General features: G+C 50.0%; 1 long non-coding RNA gene across 1 annotated transcript in view; it reads right to left on the bottom strand.

The window, feature by feature from the left end:
* The window catches only part of LOC138302210 (uncharacterized), a 41,957-nt gene extending 22,782 nt beyond the window's left edge, over nucleotides 1-19,175 (bottom strand). Inside the window, exons 1-2 of the long non-coding RNA XR_011205340.1 lie at nucleotides 19,061-19,175; nucleotides 11,084-11,113 (exon numbers count right to left, since the gene is read on the bottom strand). This is a non-coding gene — a long non-coding RNA (uncharacterized lncRNA). The remainder of the gene's footprint in view (nucleotides 1-11,083; nucleotides 11,114-19,060) is intronic.
* Between the last annotated feature and the right edge of the window lie 3,702 nt (nucleotides 19,176-22,877).

The following is a 22,877-nucleotide window of genomic DNA, read 5'->3' as shown; positions in this document are numbered from 1 at the left end:
ATGCAGAATAGGGCCTTCCTAACATTTAATGCCATAAAGCTATTGCTCAATAATATCTGGGGCGCAGGAGATTCGGAACCTCCCGAGTCCTCGCTGCTCACCACTATACTAACCATTGGCAGCTCAAAGAGCATTATTACCATACTATATAAAGCATTGCTCGAAGCAATATGTACAACACTGCCACACGCAAAGGCTCGGTGGGACGCTGTCCTTCCTACCCCACTACCACAGAAGACCTGGGTTACTGCCCTCGCAACAATCAAATCAATATCTCGTAATCCTCGTCTGCGGTACACTCAATATAATTACCTTCACCAATCATATCTATCACCAGCCCGCATTCAAAAAATCTACCCCAATACAACACCAACATGCCCTAGATGCGCTACACCAGCAGCTGACTTCTACCATATGGTTTGGAGTTGCCATTCTATAAACTCGGCCTGGCAACGTGTGACGGAGGTCACAGCAGAGATCTCATCTCACACCCTAGCGCCCACTCCTGACTCCTGCTTACTCGGCATAAGGCATCGCACTAAAGCAGACAAACATACGCACAGATTCATTGACCTGGCATTCGTAGTGTATAAACGCTTGATAGCAATACATTGGAACGCTCCACATGCTCCCTCCCACGCGACATGGCTACGTGACTTATATAGCCGATCTCAAGCTGAAGCCCAGACACTTCACTTGCTCCAACACAGAGGCCTTATCCTAGATGGCCCGGAGGTCTGGGACACATTCGTGGTGGCAACAGAGGCCAGAGACGACATGTATCCCCCATGAACGGGTCTCAACTCACGTACATTACAGCCTGCGCTGACACTGTTAATACCTTAGCCGCACGGCACCAACTCTGATTGTCCTTAAATACACTCATTGCTAATATCCCTCTTCCTCCTCAAAAGACATTTCTTAGCTGTGCCCAACTACTCCCCAAACGCTCATACAAGCATGTAACATACAATCATAACATGTAAAATACTCCTGCCCCTGAACCTGTCAACACCACAGACACCCTCTACAGCCTTGAAGTGTTTTCTATATTAGTTACGGATAGCGTCAGTGATTGGCCAGACCCCTTAAGCTGCAATCGGTCATCACAATAGCTTGCATGCTAAATGTCGCCGCATTCTCCTTTTATCATGCCCTTAACTCCTTCGCATTATTAGGATTAGTTGTAAAAGTCTCCCCCCCCAGCTATCCTTGTCTTCCCTTTCCAATTTCCCCTTCTCCTCCTTCCTTTTTACACCTCTCGGTGTGGCAATGCTGTGTAAAATTATACAAGTGTGCAAATGTATCGCAAAAGAATGTACAGCTGCTGTATTGTTGTGGGAAGTTTGTGTTCAATAAACAGATTTAAAAAAAAAAAAAGGTGTAAACTGAAGAATGCAAGCTTAATGCTGATTTGAGTGCATTTTTCAAAGTCAAGGATGATCTGGCTGAGTATGGAATGTTGATGTGTGCAGATAAAGTAGTTCTCTCTGTGTTGTGTTAAGGAAGAGGAGTTTTAATTTGGGACATGATGGGCAAGTCAGAATACCTGGCAATAAGAGGCACATCAAGGATATTTTATGGTGGGCGGGCACTGGTAAATGTATGGATATATAGGCAGGAGTGTCCTATGTGCGCGTGCAGTGATAAGTCAGGCAAGCCGTGTGTGACAGAATGTTCTATGGTGGAATGTCCCCCGGAACAGTACAAGACATGGTATTGATGTTCTGGGCCACTTTTCTGTGATTCCAGAGTAATAGGCTGATGCCCTGGTCCTAGTGGATTATTTCACAAAATGGCTATAGGTTAGAATGATGGAGAAGGTAGCATCTAGGGATATGATTATGTTCAGAGGATGTTTTTTTCCAGTAAGGGTTGCCAGAGATGTTGATTTCAGATAATGGGTCCCACTTTGTGAGCAAGGAGTTTGAGGAGTGTTTGTCTAGGTATGGCATTGTACACAAGGGAACAACTATCATCCCAATCCAATGGTCAGGTTGAGGGAATCTGTATAGATGGGGGAGGAAAGTGTTTTTTCTTTGCGGACGCGGTTCAGAGATACTTGGCTAACTTACAGAAATACTCAAAGTTCTATAACTAAGGAATCATAATTTGAGTTGCTTGAGAGATAGGGAGCCATGGTCTAAGTGTGCCCCGTGGTCGCTTAAGAACCGTGATAAAGCTGGCAATAGTGTTGGTAGTCTTGATTTTGCAAGAGTCAAGGAGTGAGTGGAAAGATACCAAGAAAGGATGAAGATGTATGTGATTCATAATAGACGAAAACCATCAAGAAATGGTTTCAAAGATGGGATGCGAGTTCAAATTACATTTCCCAGAGTTCTGCTGGGGAAGGAGTGCCTAGGTGGTCTTGGTCTAGGAATAGTTTTGATGCTCAGTAAGGTGATAAGACTTGAGGTCGGCCAGATCTGGAGCCTGAGCAGGGTTTTGTATCTACTGAGCTGGGTGGGAACAATCTTTGTCCTGTTCTGGACACCACTGAGGATAATGTCTCTCTTGATGTCCCATCTGGTGTTTCTGGGAACGTTGACCTTCTTCCCAGGAGCCTGAATGTGTTCAGATGCCTGGTGCAGTTCTTCAAGATGGATCTGTCTCAGGGCATCAGGTTGTCAGATGCAGTGCTAGCCTAAGACGCAAACCTGATGGATCACGGGAATTTGTCAGATTTGAATTGCAATATTTCAAATTAGTTTTTTTCTTCATTTTTGTCATTTGTGCATGTGTGTGTTTTTCCTTGTTGTCTTGTTTTACATTGAGGAGGAAGGTGTGTTCTGTGCTGATGTAATTGAGTAGATTTTTTATTGATCTAGAACAGGAATCGTTATGTTGTAATTCCTTGTTATTGTCAGTGGCACAAGCTGTGTTTGGTGGGTCTGCTCCAGTGTCTGATTCAGTCTGGGAATCACACATTGCTGCAGTCACCACTGCACTAGGACATTCCGTGTAGCACACACCGCTGCTCTCACCACTGCACTAGGACATTCCGTGCAACACACACTGCTGCACTCACCACTGTACTAGGACATTCCGTGCAACACACACCGCTGCTCTCACCACTGCACTAGGACATTCCGTGCAACACACACTGCTGCACTCACCACTGTACTAGGACATTCCATGCAACACACACTGCTGCACTCACCACTGCACTAGGACATTCTGTGCAGCACACACCGCTGCACTCACCACTGCACTAGGACATTCTGTGCAGCACACACTGCTGCACTCACGACTGTACTAGGACATTCCATGCAACACACACTGCTGCACTCACCACTGCACTAGGACATTCCGTGCAGCACACACCACTGCACTCACCACTGCACTAGGACATTCTGTGCGGCACACACCGCTGCGCTCACCACTGCACTAGGACATTCCATGCAACACACACCGCTGCTCTCACCACTGTACAAGGACATTCCGTGCAGCACACACCACTGCACTCACCACTGCACTAGGACATTCTGTGCAGCACACACCGCTGCGCTCACCACTGCACTAGGACATTCCATGCAACACACACCGCTGCTCTGACCACTGTACTAGGACATTCCGTGCAGCACATACCACTGCACTCATCCCTGACCTAGAACATTCCATGCAGCACACACTACTGCACTCATCCCTGCATCCCTGTACCAGGGCATTCCAGGCAGCACACACCACTGCACCCATCCCTGTACTAGTGCATTCCATGCAGCACACAGCACTGCACTCATTCCTGCACTGGGCATTCCCTGCAGCGCACACCACTGCACTCATCCCTATACTAGAATATTCTGTGCAGCACATACCGCTGCACTCTTCCCTGTACTAGGACATCCCATGCAGCACATACCACTGCACTCATCCCTGACCTAGAACATTCCATGCAGCACACACTACTGCACTCATCCCTGCATCCCTGTACCAGGGCATTCCAGGCAGCACACACCACTGCACCCATCCCTGTACTAGTGCATTCCATGCAGCACACAGCACTGCACTCATTCCTGCACTGGGCATTCCCTGCAGCGCACACCACTGCACTCATCCCTATACTAGAATATTCTGTGCAGCACATACCGCTGCACTCTTCCCTGTACTGGGGCATTCCATGCTGCATATAGCACTGCAGTCATCCCTCTACTAGGAAATTCAATGCAGCACACACTGCTTCACTCATTCCTGTACTAGGGCATTCCACGCAGTGCACACCGCTGCACTCATCCCTGTATGAAGCCATTCCATGCAGCCACACATCTATCCTCATCCCTGTACTGGGGCATGCCAAGTAGCACACACCACTGCACTCATCCCTGTACCAGGGCAGTCCATGCAGCACACGCCACTGAACTAATTCCTGTACTGGGACATTCCATGCAGTACATACCGCTGCACTCATCCCTGTACTGGGACATTCCATGCAGCACACACTGCTGCACTCATCCCTGTACTGGGGCATTCCAGGCAGCACACACCGCTGCACCCATCCCTGTACTAGGGCATTCCATGCAGCACACACCACTGCACTCATCCCTGTACTAGGACATTCCATGCAACACACACCGCTGCACTCATCCCTGTACTAGGACATTCCATGCAGCACATACCGCTGCACTCATCCCTGTACTGGGACATTCCATGTAGCACACACTGCTGCACTCATCCCTGTACTGGGGCATTCCAGGCAGCACACACCGCTGCGCCCATCCCTGTGCTGGGGCATTCCAGGCAGCACACACCGCTGCGCCCATCCCTGTACTAGGGCATTCCATGCAGCACACACCACTGCACTCATCCCTCTACTAGGACATTCCATGCAACACACACCGCTGCACTCATCCCTGTACTAGGACATTCCATGCAACACATACCACTGCACTCATCCCTATACTAGGGCATTCCATGGAACTCACACCACTGCACTCATTCCCGTACTAGTGCATTCCATGCTGCACACACCACTGCACTCATCCCTTTACTAAGGCATTCCATTCAGCACACACTGTCACACTCATCCCTGTACTAGGGCATTCCATGAATCCATGCGGAACATACCACTGCACTCATCCCTGTTTTAGGGCATTCACTGCCACACACCAGGGCCCTCACCCTAACAAAGGGCACTCTGCAAATTTAACATTGTTGCTCTTTTACCAGTTCGAGGGCATCCTGTAAAATTCAAACACAACTCAACAAGCAGGATCATCCACTGCACTCATTCCTGTCACAGGGCCTTCCTTTCATTAAATATCACTGCAATGAGCGCTACCCTAGAGGATTCCATGGACGTCACCTCCCTCGCCAGTAGTGGCACCATACACTGCACTCATTCCTCTCACAGGACATTCCATTAATTAAATATCACTGCGCTGAGCTCTGCCCCAGAGCATTCCATGGACGTCACCCCCCTCACCAGTAGTGGCACCATTGACTCACTCATTCCTGTCACAGGGCATTCCATCCAATTAAATATCACTGCGCTGAGCTCTGCCCCAGAGAATTCCATGGACGCCACCTCCCTCACCACCAGTGGCACCATACACTCACTCGTTCCTGTCACAGGGCGTTCCTTTCATTAAATATCACTGCACTGAGCGCTGCTCCAGAGCATTCCATGGACGTCACCTCCCTCACCAGTAGTGGCAGCATACACTCACTCGTTCCTGTCACAGGGCATTCCTTTCATTAAATATCACTGCGCTGAGCTCCGCCCTAGAACATTCCATGGACGTCACCTCCCTCACCAGTAGTGGCAGCATACACTCACTCGTTCCTGTCACAGGGCGTTCCTTTCATTAAATATCACTGCACTGAGCGCTGCTCCAGAGCATTCCATGGACGTCACCTCCCTCACCAGTAGTGGCAGCATACACTCACTCGTTCCTGTCACAGGGCATTCCATTAATTAAATATCACTGCGCTGAGCTCTGCCCCAGAGCATTCCATGGACGCCACCTCCCTCACCACCAGTGGCACCATACACTCACTCGTTCCTGTCACAGGGCGTTCCTTTCATTAAATATCACTGCACTGAGCGCTGCTCCAGAGCATTCCATGGACGTCACCTCCCTCACCAGTAGTGGCAGCATACACTCACTCGTTCCTGTCACAGGGCGTTCCTTTCATTAAATATCACTGCGCTGAGCTCTGCCCCAGAGCATTCCATGGACGCCACCTCCCTCACCACCAGTGGCACCATACACTCACTCGTTCCTGTCACAGGGCATTCCTTTCATTAAATATCACTGCACTGAGCGCTGCTCCAGAGCATTCCATGGACGTCACCTCCCTCACCAGTAGTGGCAGCATACACTCACTCGTTCCTGTCACCGGGCGTTCCTTTCATTAAATATCACTGCGCTGAGCTCCGCCCTAGAACATTCCATGGACGTCACCTCCCTCACCACTAGTGGCACCATAGACTCACTCATTCCTGTCACAGGGCGTTCCTTTCATTAAATATCCCTGCACTGAGCGCTGCCTCAGAGCATTCCATGGACGTCACGTCCCTCACCAGTAGTGGCACCATAGACTCACTCATTCCTGTCACAGGGCGTTCCTTTCATTAAATATCCCTGCACTGAGCGCTACCCCAGAGCATTCCATGGACGTCACGTCCCTCACCAGTAGTGGCAGCATACACTCACTCGTTCCTCTCACAGGACATTCCTTTTATTAAATATCACTGCACTGAGCGCTACCCCAGAGCATTCCATGGACGTCACGTCCCTCACCAGTAGTGGCACCATACACTGCATCAGAGGACCTGCAGCCTTCACAGTGTTTCCATAGTTGGCCATCTCTTCTGAATTACAAAACAGATCACAAGAAATTGACTTTTACTTGAGACCTAAACACCTAAGAGAGACGCCTGGGTATCTGCAGTAGGCATTTGTTTGAGGCAGGAACAACACTGGTTGCAGTCCGTGACTAAAAGTACATTCCCAAACATAGCAATTGTTTGAAGACTTTGCCACAAACTAAGGAGAGGAGGTCTCCAACCGTGCTGAGGTGTGTGGCAAGAAGGAACTGAGACCAGCGAATAAGGTGGCGTCCTAGAGGGCTCCATGATGTCACATCCGGGGAAGATTCAGGGCCATGGTTAGTCACAAAGCGCCAACTTTTAGAGCTGAGAAACTATCGCGTGACGAAGGAAACCGCTGAGGGTGTGCAAGGTTCGTCAAGATGTGCACCTATGTGCATGACACACACCCTGGACATGCACCAGTCCGGTTAATATGTGCACCTATGTGCATGACACACACCCTCGCTGTGCACCAGTCCGGTTAATATGTGCACCTATGTGCATGACACACACCTTTGCCGTGCACCAGTCTGGTTAATATGTGCACCTATGTGCATGACACACACCCTGGCCGTGCACCAGTCCGGTTAATATGTGCACCTATGTGCATGACACACACCCTCGCTGTGCACCAGTCTGGTTAATATGTGCACCTATGTGTATGACACACACCCTGGCCGTGCACCAGTCTGGTTAATATGTGCACCTGTGTGCATGACACACACCCTCGCTGTGCACCAGTCCGGTTAATATGTGCACCTATGTGCATGACACACACCCTGGGCATGCACCCGTCTGGTTAATATGTGCAAGTATGTGCATGACACAACCCTGGCTGTGCATCAGTCTGGTTAATATGTGCACGACACACCATGAACGTGCACCAGTCCGTTTAATATGTGCACCTAGGTGCATGACACACACCATGGACGTGCACCCGTCCGTTTAATATGTGCACCTATGTGCATGACACACACCTTTGCCGTGCACCAGTCTGGTTAATATGTGCACCTATGTGCATGACACACACCCTGGCCGTGCACCAGTCCGGTTAATATGTGCACCTATGTGCATGACACACACCCTCGCTGTGCACCAGTCTGGTTAATATGTGCACCTATGTGTATGACACACACCCTGGCCGTGCACCAGTCTGGTTAATATGTGCACCTGTGTGCATGACACACACCCTCGCTGTGCACCAGTCCGGTTAATATGTGCACCTATGTGCATGACACACACCCTGGGCATGCACCCGTCTGGTTAATATGTGCAAGTATGTGCATGACACAACCCTGGCTGTGCATCAGTCTGGTTAATATGTGCACGACACACCATGAACGTGCACCAGTCCGTTTAATATGTGCACCTAGGTGCATGACACACACCATGGACGTGCACCCGTCCGTTTAATATGTGCACCTATGTGCATGACACACACCTTTGCCGTGCACCAGTCTGGTTAATATGTGCACCTATGTGCATGACACACACCCTGGCCGTGCACCAGTCCGGTTAATATGTGCACCTATGTGCATGACACACACCCTCACTGTGCACCAGTCTGGTTAATATGTGCACCTATGTGTATGACACACACCCTGGCCGTGCACCAGTCTGGTTAATATGTGCACCTGTGTGCATGACACACACCCTCGCTGTACACCAGTCCGGTTAATATGTGCACCTATGTGCATGACACACACCCTGGGCATGCACCCGTCTGGTTAATATGTGCAAGTATGTGCATGACACAACCCTGGCTGTGCATCAGTCTGGTTAATATGTGCACGACACACCATGGACGTGCACCAGTCCATTTAATATGTGCACCTATGTGCATGACACACACCATGGACGTGCACCCGTCCGTTTAATATGTGCATCTATGTGCATGACAAACACCCACGCCATGCACCAGTCCGGTTAATATGTGCACCTATGTGTATGACACACACCCTTGCCGTGCATCAGTCTGGTGAATATGTGCACCTATGTGCATGACACACACCCTGGCCGTGCACTAGTCCGGTTAATATGTGCACCTACGAGCATGACACACACCCTCGCTGTGCACCAGTCCGGTTAATATGTGCACCTATGTGCATGACACACACCCTGCCCGTGCACCAGTCCGGTTAATATGTGCACCTACGTGCATGGCACACACCCTCGCCGGGCACCAGTCCGGTTAATATGTGCACCTATGTGAATGACACACACCCTCGCCGTGCACCAGTCTGGTTAATATGTGCACCTGTGTGCATGACGCATAACGCACACCCTGGCCATGCACCAGTTAGGTTAATATGTGCACCTATGTGCATGACACACACCCTGGCCGTGCACCAGTTCGGTTAATATATGCACCTATGTGCATGACACACACCCTGGCCGTGCACCAGTCCGGTTAATATGGAAACATTAGGGTAATTAACCTTATGCCAGTTGAAACAAATTGAACAAAAACATCTGGCTTACCCCAACCGCCCATGGACTTTCAATCTAAAAAAAAATTTAAGAGGCAGATGGTGTGGGTGACAGTCTCACACCTAATGTCACGATGTGAGGTACCCACAACTTGTCTGTAGTCTCACTGCACTAGAGTGTACGTCTGGGACTCTACATTTATCTGACATGAGTCTACTCTGCACTCTATGACACTGCATCACTCTGCATTACTGCACTCTCTGCCACTCTATTGCATGCCACTCTATGCCACTGCACTCTGCGCCAATGCACTCTAAACAACTGCATTGTACGTCACTGCCCTCTACTCTGCACCACTTTACTCTACGCCACTGCTCTCTGTGTCACTCTACATCACTGCACTGACACTCTACTCTGCAACACTGCACTCTCCGCCACTGTACTGTACACCAATCTACTCTGTACTACTGCACTCTATGCCAGTGCACTCCATGCCACTGCACTCTACGCCACTCTACTCTGCACCACTCCAACATACGCGACTGCACTCGACAGCACTATACTCTACTCTGCACTGCACCACTCTACACTACGCCACTGCACTCTGCTACACAAGTCTACTCTGCACTCTATGCCACTGCACCACTCTGCATTACTGCACTCTCTGACACTCTATTGTAGGCCTCTTTACTCCACTGCACTCTAAGCCACTCTACTCTGTCTCATGACACTGCACTCGAAACCACTGCACTCTACACCATTGCACTCTAAAGAACTGCACTGTACCTTGCACCACTGGACTCTATACCACTGCTCCTATGCTGCTCTACTCCACGTCACTATGCCACTAACATTTAGCTATGAACAGAAGCCACTCTGGTGTATAACATGGCTAAAACACATTGGCAAAGCCAATAACTCTTGTGTAGACTATACCTATTGGGTTTGCCAATGTTTGTTAGTACTATGAGGTACCAAGGCCTCTGAAATAACTGTGAATGTTTAAGTCCTTATTTTGAACATGCATTCGACGACTCATCAGGGATAGTAAGCGCTATATAAATACAATGACATCATATATAGGCGCTACAAAATGCGCAAATACATTTCGGTTAAATACAAAAAAGTGCTTCTCAAATACTGATTTGAACAACATACAGTTTATACCTAGTACTAACACTCTTTATAACACTCCATTAAAACCACACACTCCCCAGCTCACCTTGACACACCATTGCAGTACCTCTGCCATCAGAAAGCTTCAAGTGACTCCTTTGGTTAAAGTGGATGCAGGTGTCCAAGCCCCTTTGCATTTGCAGATTTACCAAATGTCCACAACCGCATTGCTTTAGGGAAGGAGACACCTTGGCAAGAAGGTCTGTTTCCTATCTGTCCACCCCTCCCTTCCTCAGAGCACAGGAGACCCCCTGCCTTCCACTCAAGCTGGGAAAACTCATCTGCGCGTAATCTCGCCGTGCCGTCCCTTGTCCTTTTGGTGAAAGGCTAAAATTACCCACAAATGCCTCCGTTACGCCTTCCATCACGGCCAACTGACGGCAGGGCGAAATTACGGGCAGTCTGTGAAATGTACGGAAGGATGGTCTCCCTATACGTGAGGAGGAACCTTTAGGTGTCAGATAGTGAGGAAACAACAACGGGAGTGGGGGGGGGGCAGTAAACTCCGTCAAGTGCTGGTTGCAGAGTTTTTGCCAAACTGTGTTCCACGCAAACACTCACAGAACTCCGCAAGCGGAGCAGAGTTTGCCGCCCACCCTTAGTCTTCTCTTATTCGCTCTCAGCGAACCAGCGAAACTCATCACAAACAAGTCAGGACTCACTCACCTTTGTTTGCCGCAGTGTAGGTAGATTTTCCTGAAAAATAAAACATTTCGTGAGTCTTAAGGTCACAGCGGTCACGCGCCCAGTCTCTGTTGTAGGAAAGTACCATCTTGCCTGGCATGTTACCCCCATATTTCACTGTATATATATTATTTTAGTGTATGTGTCACTGGGACCCTGCCAGGCAGGACCCCAGTGCTCATAAGTGTGCCCTGTATGTGTTCCCTGTGTGGTGACTAACTGTCTCACTGAGCCTCTGCTAACCAGAACCTCAGTGGTTATGCTCTCTCTTTGCTTTCCAAATTGCCACTAACAGGCTAGTGACCAATTTCACAAATTCACATTGGCATACTGGAACACCCTTATAATTCCCTAGTATATGGTACTGAGGTACCCAGGGTATTGGGGTTCCAGGAGATCCCTATGGGCTGCAGCATTTCTTTTGCCACCCATAGGAAGCTCTGACAATTCTTACACAGGCCTGCCACTGCAGCCTGAGTGAAATAATGTCCACGTTATTTCACAGCCATTTACCACTGCACTTAAGTAACTTATAAGTCACCTATATGTCTAACCTTTACCTGGTAAAGGTTGGGTGCTAAGTTACTTAGTGTGTGGGCACCCTGGCACTAGCCAAGGTGCCCCCACATTGTTCAGGGCAAATTCCCCGAACTTTGTGAGTGCGGGGACACCATTACACGCGTGCACTATACATAGGTCACTACCTATGTATAGCGTCACAATGGTAACTCCGAACATGGCCATGTAACATGTCTAATATAATGGAATTGTCAACCCAATGCCATTCTGGCATTGGGGAAACAATTCCATGATCCCCCGAGTCTCCAGCACAGACCCAGGTACTGCCAAACTACCTTTCCCGGGGTTTCACTGCAGCTGCTGCCAACCCCTCAGACAGGTTTCTGCCCTCCTGGGGTCCAGCCAGGCTTGGCCCAGGAAGACAGGACAAAGGACTTCCTCAGAGAGAGGGTGTTACACCCTCTCACTTTGGAAAAAGGTGTCGGGCTGGGGAGGAGTAGCCTCCCCCAGCCTCTAGAAATGCTTTGATGGGCACAGATGGTGCCCATCTCTGCATAAGCCAGTCTACACTGGTTCAGGGATCCCCCAACCCTGCTCTGGTGCGAAACTGGACAAAGGAAAGGGGAGTGACCACTCCCCTGACCTGCACCTCCCAGGGGAGGTGCCCAGAGCTCCTCCAGTGTGCTCCAGACCTCTGCCATCTTGGAAACAGAGGTGCTGCTGGCACACTGGACTGCTCTGAGTGGCCAGGGCCAGCAGGTGATGTCAGAGACTCCTTCTGATAGGCTCTTACCTGTGTTGATAGCCTATCCTCCTTCCTAGGTAGCCAAACCTCCTTTTCTGGCTATTTAGGGTCTCTGCTTTGGGGAATTCTTTAGATAACGAATGCAAGAGCTCATCAGAGTTCCTCCACATCTCTCTCTTCACCTTCTGCCAAGGAATCGACCGCTGACTGCTCAGGACGCCTGCAAAACCACAACAAAGTAGCAAAGACGACTACTGCAACCTTGTATCGCTGATCCTGCCGCCTTCTCGACTGTTTTCCTGGTGGTGCATACTGTGGGGGTAGTCTGCCTCCTCTCTGCACTAGAAGCTCTGAAGAAATCTCCTGTGGGACGACGGAATCCTCCCCCTGCAACCGCAGGCACCAAAAGAACTGCATCACCGGTCCTCTGGGTCCCCTCTCAGCACGACGAGCGTGGTCCCTGGAACTCAGCAACTCTGTCCAAGTGACTCCCAAAGTCCAGTGACTCTTCAGTCCAAGTTTGGTGGAGGTAAGTCCTTGCCTCCCCACGTTAGACTGCATTGCTGGGTACCACATGATTTGCAGCTACTCCGGCTCCTGTGCACTCTTCCAGGATTTCCTTTGTGCAGAGCCAAGCCTGGGTCCCCGACACTCTAACCTGCAGTGCACAACCTCCTGAGTTGTCCTCCGGCATCGTAGGATCTCCTTTTGTGACTTCCGGTGAGCTCCGGTTCACTCTTCTTCATAGTGCCTGTTTTGGCACCCCCTCTGTATCCTCACGCAAGTGGCGACATCCTGGTCCCTCCTGGGCCAGAGAGCATCCAAAAACCCTAACCGCAACCCTTGCAGCTAGCAAGGCTTGTTTGCGGTCTTTCTGCGTGGGAACACCTCTGCAAGCTTCTTCACGACGTGGGACATCCATCCTCCAAAGGGGAAGTTTCTAGCCCTCTTCGTTCTTACATAATCCACAGCTTCTACCATCCGGTGGCAGCTTCTTTGCATCCTCAGTTGGCATTTCCTGGACATCTGACCTATCTCGACTTTGTCGCGACTCTTGGACTTGGTCCCCTTGTTCCACAGGTACTCTCGTCCGGATATCCACTTTGGTTGCATTACTGGTGTTGGTCTTCCTTGCAGATTTCCCCTATCACGACTTCTGTGCTCTCTGGGGAACATAGGTGCACTTTACACCTACTTTTTAGGGTCTTGGGATGGGCTATTTTTCTAACCCTCACTGTTTTCTTACAGTCCCAGCGACCCTCTACAAGCTCACATAGGTTTGGGGTCCATTCGTGGTTCGCATTCCACTTTTGGAGTATATGGTTTGTGTTGCCCCTATGCCTATGTGCTCCTATTGCAATCTATTGTAACTGTACATTGCTTGCATTACTTCCTTTTGCTATTACTGCATATTTTTGGTATTGTGTACATATATCTTGTGTATATTTGCTATCCTCATACTGAGGGTACTCACTGAGATACTTTTGGCATATTGTCATTAAAATAATGTACCTTTATTTTTAGTATATCTGTGTATTGTGTTTTCTTATGATATTGTGCATATGACACCAGTGGTATAGTAGCTTTGCATGTCTCCTAGTTCAGCCTAAGCGGCTCTGCTATAGCTACCTTCTACCAGCCTAAACTGCTAGAAACACCTCTTCTACACTAATAAGGGAAAACTGGTCCTCGTACAGAGTGTAAGTACCCCTTGGTACCCACTACAAGCCAGGCCAGCCTCCTACATCTATGTAATCACAAATGTTCATATTAGGAGGTTGGTGCAGATGGGGTTGAGGGAAGCACAGTCTCAGGGGCAAAGCTTTGTCAGTGAGATTGTGTGTGTGTGTGTGTGTGTGTGTGTGTGTTTGTGTGTGTAAATCTCACAATCTCTAAGTAAAAAGCATTGCCCACAGGGTGGATGTGTGAAGTTACCAAAGTCCTGGGTGGACTGTTCCCATGAGCAGAAGTGATTTGCATTAGGCAGGTCTCTGGGGCTGGTTTACAGTTTGGTGGATAGGTTCTCTGTTGCAACCAGCCAAATTCAAGACCTGCCCCCCGATTTTGAGTTGGGGAGGCCACAGGTTTTACGCCTACAGACTACATTTTATTCTGTCAGGGTAAAGCGTCCTTCAGCGGTCCGATGGAGTAGGTGCATCGGAAGTAGGCCTTCTGACCGTAGTTAGAGTGGACGGTTAGTGGCTTTTTTTTAACTCTTTGCCACGGCCAGGTATATCTTGGTTGTGAAAGAGAATACAAAAGGGAATTTACCCCACACCATAGAGGAAAACCGGTGTGAGCTGTTATTTCTTTTATTTATCAAGCAACTCTAGCTTTGGGAGTTTGCTTTTGAAAAAAAAAAACTTTAGAAAACTATGACAGCCAGCCACCATGGTCGATGGAGCATCCATAAAATTTTGCCCACACTGATAGGAACCACCAGGACAGCTGTGCCTGCCAATGTATAAAGATGGCTGGTGAGCTGGCAGACAATTGGGTGGGAGGAGGGAAGGCGGTAAAGTTTTCTGCCACCCCTTCTGCCTTTACTCCGTCTGCTAATTCCTAAATAAGACCCTTTTCTAGCGTGGCACAGTGAAAAAGAATGGTTTGGGTTACTACCCGAGGGATTGCCAGTGGTTAGACTATTTGAAACATTTGTCTCATTACCTTTTGGGTGTTTGACTGTGAGTAGTGCCTGGAAACCTGGGAGTGTTGCAGCGCTCCAAGGTACTGCTGCCAATGTTTGTGAACTCTAAACAGTAGGAAATTTGCATGAATTCAAGGAGTACTCCCATGGGTGCAGATTTGCTACCTTATCTGTAAACCCGCCTCTAGGGGGCATATTTACAGACAAGAGCTGCAAAGCACTGCGGCAAGCAAAACTGCTGGGTTGTGTCATCTGAAGAGAGCAAACCTGAGGCACATATTCAAAGAAATAGAGCACTTCTGCTTTCTCCAAGCGCTGCATTACATTGGAATAAATATGGCCATTATTCTTTTACCGTTCTCTAAAGGGAAGCGGTCCATTGGGGACCCATTCCCGTTTGTGAAGTACTTACCACTTCCTTTGAATAAGCAGCAAAGTATAAGTGCCACATTATCAAAATGTAACACAGCACAGTCAGTCACACCTCAGCACACAGTACCTGTGTGGCACTCATGGCTCTCACACAGTACCTGTGTGGCTCTCATGGCTCTCACACAGTACCTGTGTGGCTCTCATGGCACGGGTCTCACACAGTACCTGTGTGGCTCTCATGGCTCTCACACAGTACCTGTGTGGCTCTCATGGCTCTCACACAGTACCTGTGTGGCTCTCATGGCTCTCACACAGTACCTGTGTGGCTCTCATGGCACGGGTCTCACACAGTACCTGTGTGGCTCTCATGGATCTCACACAGTACCTGTGTGGCTCTCATGGCTCTCACACAGTACCAGTGTGGCCCTCTTTGCACTGCCCTCACACAGTACCTGTGTGGCTCTCATGGCTCTCACACAATACCTCTGTGGCTCTCATGGGCTCTCATGGCACTGCCCTCACTCAGTACCTGTGTGGCTGTCATGGCACTGCTCTCACACAGTACCTGTGTGGCTCTCATGGGCTCTCATGGCACTGCCCTCACACAGTACCTGTGTGGCTCTCATGGCACTGCCCTCACTCAGTACCTGTGTGGCTGTCATGGCACTGCTCTCACACAGTACCTGTGTGGCTCTCATGGGCTCTCATGGCACTGCCCTCACACAGTACCTGTGTGGCTCTCATGGCACTGCTCTCACACAGTACCTCTGTGGCTCTCATGGCTCTCACACAGTACCTCTGTGGCTCTCATGGCTCTCACACAGTACCTGTGTGGCTCTCATGGCACGGGTCTCACACAGTACCTGTGTGGCTCTCATGGCTCTCACACAGTACCAGTGTGGCCCTCTTTGCACTGCCCTCACACAGTACCTGTGTGGCACTCATGGCTCTCACACAGTACCTGTGTGGCTCTCATGGCACGGGTCTCACACAGTACCTGTGTGGCTCTCATGGCTCTCACACAGTACCTGTGTGGCTCTCATGGCTCTCACACAGTACCTGTGTGGCTCTCATGGCACGGGTCTCACACAGTACCTGTGTGGCTCTCATGGGCTCTCATGGCACTGCCCTCACACAGTACCTGTGTGGCTCTCATGGCACTGCTCTCACACAGTACCTCTGTGGCTCTCATGGCTCTCACACAGTACCTCTGTGGCTCTCATGGGCACTCATGGCACTGCCATCACACAGTACCTGTGTGGCTGTCATGGCACTGCTCTCACACAGTACCTGTGTGGCTGTCATGGCACTGCTCTCACACAGTACCTGTGTGGGTCTCATGGCTCTCACACAGTACCAGGGTGACTCTCATTGCTCTCATACAGTACCTGTGTGGCTCTCATGGCACTGCCCTCACACAGCACCTCTGTGGCTCTCATGGCACTGCTTTCACACAGTACATGTGTGGCTCTCATGCCACTGCCCTCATACAGTACCTGTGTGGCTCTCATGCCACTGCCCTCACACACTACCTGTGTGGCTCTCATGGCTCTCCACAGTACCTGTGTGGCTCTCATGGCATTGCTCTCACACTGTGGCTCTCATGTCACTGCCCTCACACAGTGCCTTTGTGGCTCTCATGGCACTGCCCTCACACAGTACCTTTGTGGCTCTTGTGGCTCTCCACAGTACCTGTGTGGCTCTCATGGCATTGCTCTCACACTGTGGCTCTCATGTCACTGCTCTCACACAGTGCCTGTGTGACTCTCATGGCACTGCCCTCACAGGGTAACCGTGTGGCTCACATGGGCGCTCATGGCACTGCCCTCACACAGTACCTGTGTGGCTCTCATGGCTCTCAAACAGTACCTGTGTGACTCTCATGGCACTGCCCTCACACAGTACCTGTGCAGCTCTCCTGGCCATCACACAGTACCTGTGTGACTCTCATGGCTCTCACACAGTACCCATGTGACTCTAATGGCACTGCTCTCACACTGTGGCTCTCATGGCACTGCTCTCACACAGTACCTGTGTGGCTCTCATGGCCATCACACAGTACCTGTGTGACTCTCATGGCTTTCACACAGTACCCATGTGACTCTAATGGCACTGCTCTCACACTGTGGCTCTCATGGCACTGCTCTCACACAGTACCTGTGTGACTCTCATGGCACTGCTCTCACACAGTACCTGTGTGACTCTAATGGCACTGCTCTCACACTGTGGCTCTCATGGTACTGCTCTCACACAGTACCTGTGTGACTCTCATGGCTCTCACTCAGTACCTGTGTGGCTCTCATGGCACTGCTCTCACACAGTATCTGTGTGGCTCTCATGGCACTGCTCTCACACAGTACCTGTGTGGCTCTCACGGCACTGCCCTCACACAGTATCTGTGTATCTGTCATGGCCCTCACACAGTACCCGTGTGACTCTCATGGCTCTCACAAAGTACCTATGTGACTCTCATGGCAAAGCTCTCACACAGTACCTGTGTGGCTCTCATGGCTCTCACACATTACCTGTGTGACTCTCATGGCCCTCACACAGTACTTGTATGACTCTCATGGCTCTCAGACAGAACCTATGTAACTCTCATGGCACTGCGCTCACACAGCACCTGTGTGGCTCTCATGGCACTGCCCTCACACAGTACCTGTGTGGCTCTCATGTGACTCTCATGGCACTGCCCTCATACAGTATCTGTGTATCTCTTATGGCCCTCACACAGTACCTGTGTGACTCTCATGGCTCTCACACAGAACCTATGTGACTCTCATGGCACTGCGCTCACACAGTACCTGTGTGGCTCTCATGGCACTGCTCTCACACAGCACCTGTGTGGCTCTCACACAGTACCTGTATGACTCTCATAGCCCTCTCACACAGTACCTGTGTGACTGTCATGGCACTGCCCTCACACAGTACCTGTGTGACTGTCATGGCACTGCCCTCACACAGTACCTGTGTGACTCTCATGCACTGCCCTCACACAGTACCTGTGTGACTCTCATGGCACTGCCCTCACACAGTACCTGTGTGGCTCTCATGGCACTGCTGTCATTCAACAGCCCAAGTTATTTTGCCTACGTTGTACTTTTTCTGGGGACCCTGCTACGGTATGCTGTGTGCTTTACCGCCTTCCACAGTATCCTGGAGCTGATCCTACTGGAAGCTGGTCCAGGAAGGCACAGGGTGTTTCAGCTGAGCAGCCAATCAGAATGGCTGAAAAATGGGAGACAATTTTCATTGACCAAAGACTAGCCAAACTGATTGGTGCACACCAACTGTTACAATTCAGGACAGCTTTAATATTAGTTTATGCACTGGGGGTTGGAGACTGAGTAGTGAAATGGTGCAATGACCCTGCATCAGTCGTTAATCAGCAGGGAAATACCTGCTCCACCCACATCCATGTAAAGGAACCAGGTCTCCAAGCACAGATGTGTCCCCACCCCTGCTCCACCCACCTCCATGTAAAAGAACCAGGTCTCCAAGCACAAATGTGTCCCCACCCCTGCTCCACCCACCTCCATGTAAAGCAAGCAGATCTAGAAGCATGGATGTGTCACCACCCTGCTGCAAATGGCAGATAGTATTCACCTGCACCCCTGCACACTAATCATGAAGTATTACTACCTCCCACTAACAAAATCAAACTGATTCCACTTACCTGATGTGTTCTTCTTCGAGTAGACAACCCAAACGACCGCACCGAGCGTCCCAACACCCACGAGGGCTCCAATGACTCCTCCGATAACCACCCACACTGGAGGAGATTTCTCTTCCATGGGACAGAGACGGACAGGAGCAGAGTTACAGCAGAAATCACTTCAAAGATGAAATTTAAGATGCAGTAACACTAAGACCTGCCAGGCATGAAGATCTCTGTGAGTAAAGAGTCAGCAAGAGCTACAGCCTGGCCTGGGAACAGAGGTCTGATCCTACTACAGCCCTCCATACTGCACTCCTGTCACACCATAGTCCACAGTATACCCACAGCTTTGTAGCCCTCCAAGCGGCACTAGTCTCACACCATAGGCCTTGTAGCTCCTTGTTTTAGTATTTTAATCTCTTGCCTTTTCCTAGGTAGACAGAGTTTACGATGCGCATTGTATCAGCCATTGTACAACAAGTGATCTGTACCCTTGTCCAAGGCGGTCATGTATGGTACATGATATGCTAACTTGCATTGCCATTCCAGGAGTCCAGGAGCCAGTCCCTATATACTAAACATACCAGTTCATCAGGCCTGTTCCACAAACTCTCTTCTGGTTATTATATAAACACATAGGCCTAAGGAGGACAGGGGGCATTCTGGTCATAACCGCCCTGGGACGCACACCACACCGTAAACAGCTTTGCTGATCCTGGGGCTGACTCTTCCACTTACTGAAAGGATTGCCCTTGACATCCTATCGAGGCAAGGGGTCGGGGTTACTCTCTTAGATCAGGGCAGTCATAAAGGTTACAACCACTGTTCTCTCAGATCTAGACATAGGCCCTCATTATGACTTTGGTGGTCTTTGTACAAGACTGCCAAAGCCGCGGGCACCATAAGACCACAGTGCTGGTGGTCTTCCGACCACCATATTGAGAGTACTGCTGGATTTCCTCCACATTTTGGGCCAAAATCCAGCAGTAGTCGTGCTAGCGGTCAGAGGCGCTGTGGCGGTTCCACCACCGGCCCCGCCTCACCAGTATGACTTCACCAGCAGTATTATGTGCAATAATACCACCTGGCGGTGTCCTGCTGGCGGGGCGCAGCTGGCAGTGGAAGCGTCCTTACCCGTTCCCTGCCGGTTGACCTCCTCCCCAGACCAGGTAAGTTGATCGTCCCAGAGGTGGGGGGAGGAAGGGTGGGGATGTTGTGTGTGCGTGTGTGGTGTCTGCGTGTGTAAATGAAAGTGTGTATGCATTGTTGTATGTGTGTCTGAATGTTGAAGTGAGTGCATGTAGGCATGTAAGTGTGTATGCGTGTGTGTATGTGAGTATTGTGGTGAATGCGTGTTTGTCTGCATGTGACTATGCGTGTTTGGATGGGTGTATGAGTGCTGAGGTGAATGTGAGTATGAATGCGTGTGAGTGAATGTGTGTATGAATGTTGAAATGAATGAGTGTATGTAAGTGTGGGTGAATGCGTGTGTGTAGGTGAATGAGTGTATGTATGGTGCGCATGGGTGTCTGTGTGCATGTATGCAGGGGGATGGGGCGCTGTACCAAGAGGGGGTGCTTTGTATGGAGGGAGTGTGGGGTATTGTGCTTCCTTGAGGGGGTGGGGGCACCGTACTAGAATGGGGGTGGGGGCAGGCGGAAGGGGGGGTTGTGTATGGGGGTGCATATTGTGTTTGCTTGTGAGGGGCGCTGTGCTTGAAGGGGGGATAGGGCGTGGAGGATGGGAGTGCTGTGTATGGAGGAAGGTCGGGGGAAGTATTGTGCTTGCTTGGGGAACAGGAGTCGTCTGCCAGTGACAGGGAAGAAATTCCCTGTCACCGCTAGCCTTTCCGCCATGGTTTTCTGCCATGAAAACCCTGGTGGAAAGGCATCTCCTAATACCGCCGGCGTCTTAAGTGGACCGCCGGGCCAGAGATGATCATCTCCGGCCCGGCGGATATGACCGCCATGGAGGTATGAATGAAGATGTGGCGGGTTGACAGCTGCAAACCGGCCACACTCATAATGTGGCAGTCTTCATCTCCAGCCTGTTTGCGGTGGTGCTGCCGCCCTAAACATGTAGTCTTATCATCATAATAAAAAACCTGCATGACACACAAAGCACTACCATCACACCACAGCCCCCTGTATACACAGTACTTTTTAACCTTCTCAGGGGACCTCAGTTACTAAAGCACAGAGTGTACTTAGCAGTTCCCTGGAAGAGGTCACAAAGCACTATCACAACACAGCCTTCCTCAGAGCACTGCTATGATACCGGAGGCCACGACTCTGATGTGCCCAGCAGACTCTGTGCAACTTTTGAGCATCAGGACTCAGTCTCCCAGGCTGCACTGCGGCGTGAGTAACGATCCGGTACTCTGAGTTACCAACACACCCAAGCAAGCTTCTCCGGCTTTTGTGCCCTTGTCCTGAAAGAAGTGAGTAAACTGAGGGCCTCATTTACAAGGAGCTTGCGCTGCCGTTGCATTATTTTCTTTGATGCAGCATTGGCGCAATCATTGCTCTGCACTGCCCCATACATACAAACTGACACATGCGTCACATTATACCTGCACCAGCTGTAATGTATGCAGGGTAGACGTTTGCACGTAAATGTACAACTTTTCACTGCATCAAAATCCTTACGCCTGCTCAGACCAGGTGTAAGGATTGATGCAGGGCTTTTTTACTTAGGACTTTTCTTTGTGTTCTGACGCATTGCTGAAGTTGCATCAGTTTTATGACACAACTCCTGCAATGTGTCACCATAGCGCCAACAGATGCGTCAGAAATTCTGTGAAAACTTGCACCACAGAACACTGTATTGTAAATAAAACACATCCATGGCATTGTTAGGGCATTTGCGGAAGGCGCAAGAAATTTGATACACCGATCTGTCAGTTCTTGTAAATGGGACCCAGACTCTCGGAGTGTGTTTCAGTCTGATGCTCGGGGACAACTCCACGAGCAGGACACCACAGGCATGTTCCTCTTTTTGCCAGCCAATGGTACATCACCTACAGTCCAACTTTGGTGCATCTTCTGCCGGCCATGTCCAAGGTTAGCAGGACTGTCCTTCTTCGGTCAGTCGAGATCTGAGCTCTGGGTGTCATGTTGATACCCATAAAGTTCCATTGGGGGAGGTGACAGTCACTAGCCAAAAGGCTGCTAGGTCCCTTACCGTCTGATGAAAGCTTCCTGTGAAGTGTGGCATCTAGCAATCCCAGAGTGCTCTAGTAAGCCCCCTCCCAAGATGGCAGAACCCTCTCTCAGAGGAAGTTCTTTGTTCTGCCATCCTGGGCCAGGCCTGGCTGGACCCCAGGAGGGCAGATGCCTGTCTGAGGGGTTGGCAGCAGCTGCAGTGAAACCCCAGGAAGGGCAGTTTGGCAGTACCAGGGTCTGTGCTACAGACCACTGGGATCATGGAATTGTACCAACAATGCCAGGATGGCATAGAGGGGGCAATTCCATGATCTTAGACATGTTACATGGCCATATTCGGAGTTACCATTGTGAAGCTACATATAGGTAGTGACCTATATGTAGTGCACGCGTGTAATGGTGTCCCCGCACTCACAAAGTTCAGGGAATTGGCTCTGAACAATGTGGGGGCACCTTGGCTAGTGCCAGGGTGCCCTCACACTAAGTAACTTTGCACCTAACCTTTACCAGGTAAAGGTTAGACATATAGGTGACTTATAAGTTACTTAAGTGCAGTGTAAAATGGCTGTGAAATAACGTGGACGTTATTTCACTCAGGCTGCAGTGGCAGGCCTGTGTAAGAATTGTCAGAGCTCCCTATGGGTGGCAAAAGAAATGCTGCAGCCCATAGG

Source organism: Pleurodeles waltl, chromosome 6 (genome assembly GCF_031143425.1).
Source record: "Pleurodeles waltl isolate 20211129_DDA chromosome 6, aPleWal1.hap1.20221129, whole genome shotgun sequence".
Taxonomy (NCBI): Eukaryota; Metazoa; Chordata; class Amphibia; order Caudata; family Salamandridae; genus Pleurodeles; species Pleurodeles waltl.
Note: the sequence above shows the minus strand (reverse complement) of the source record. Positions and strands in the feature narration are given on the sequence as shown.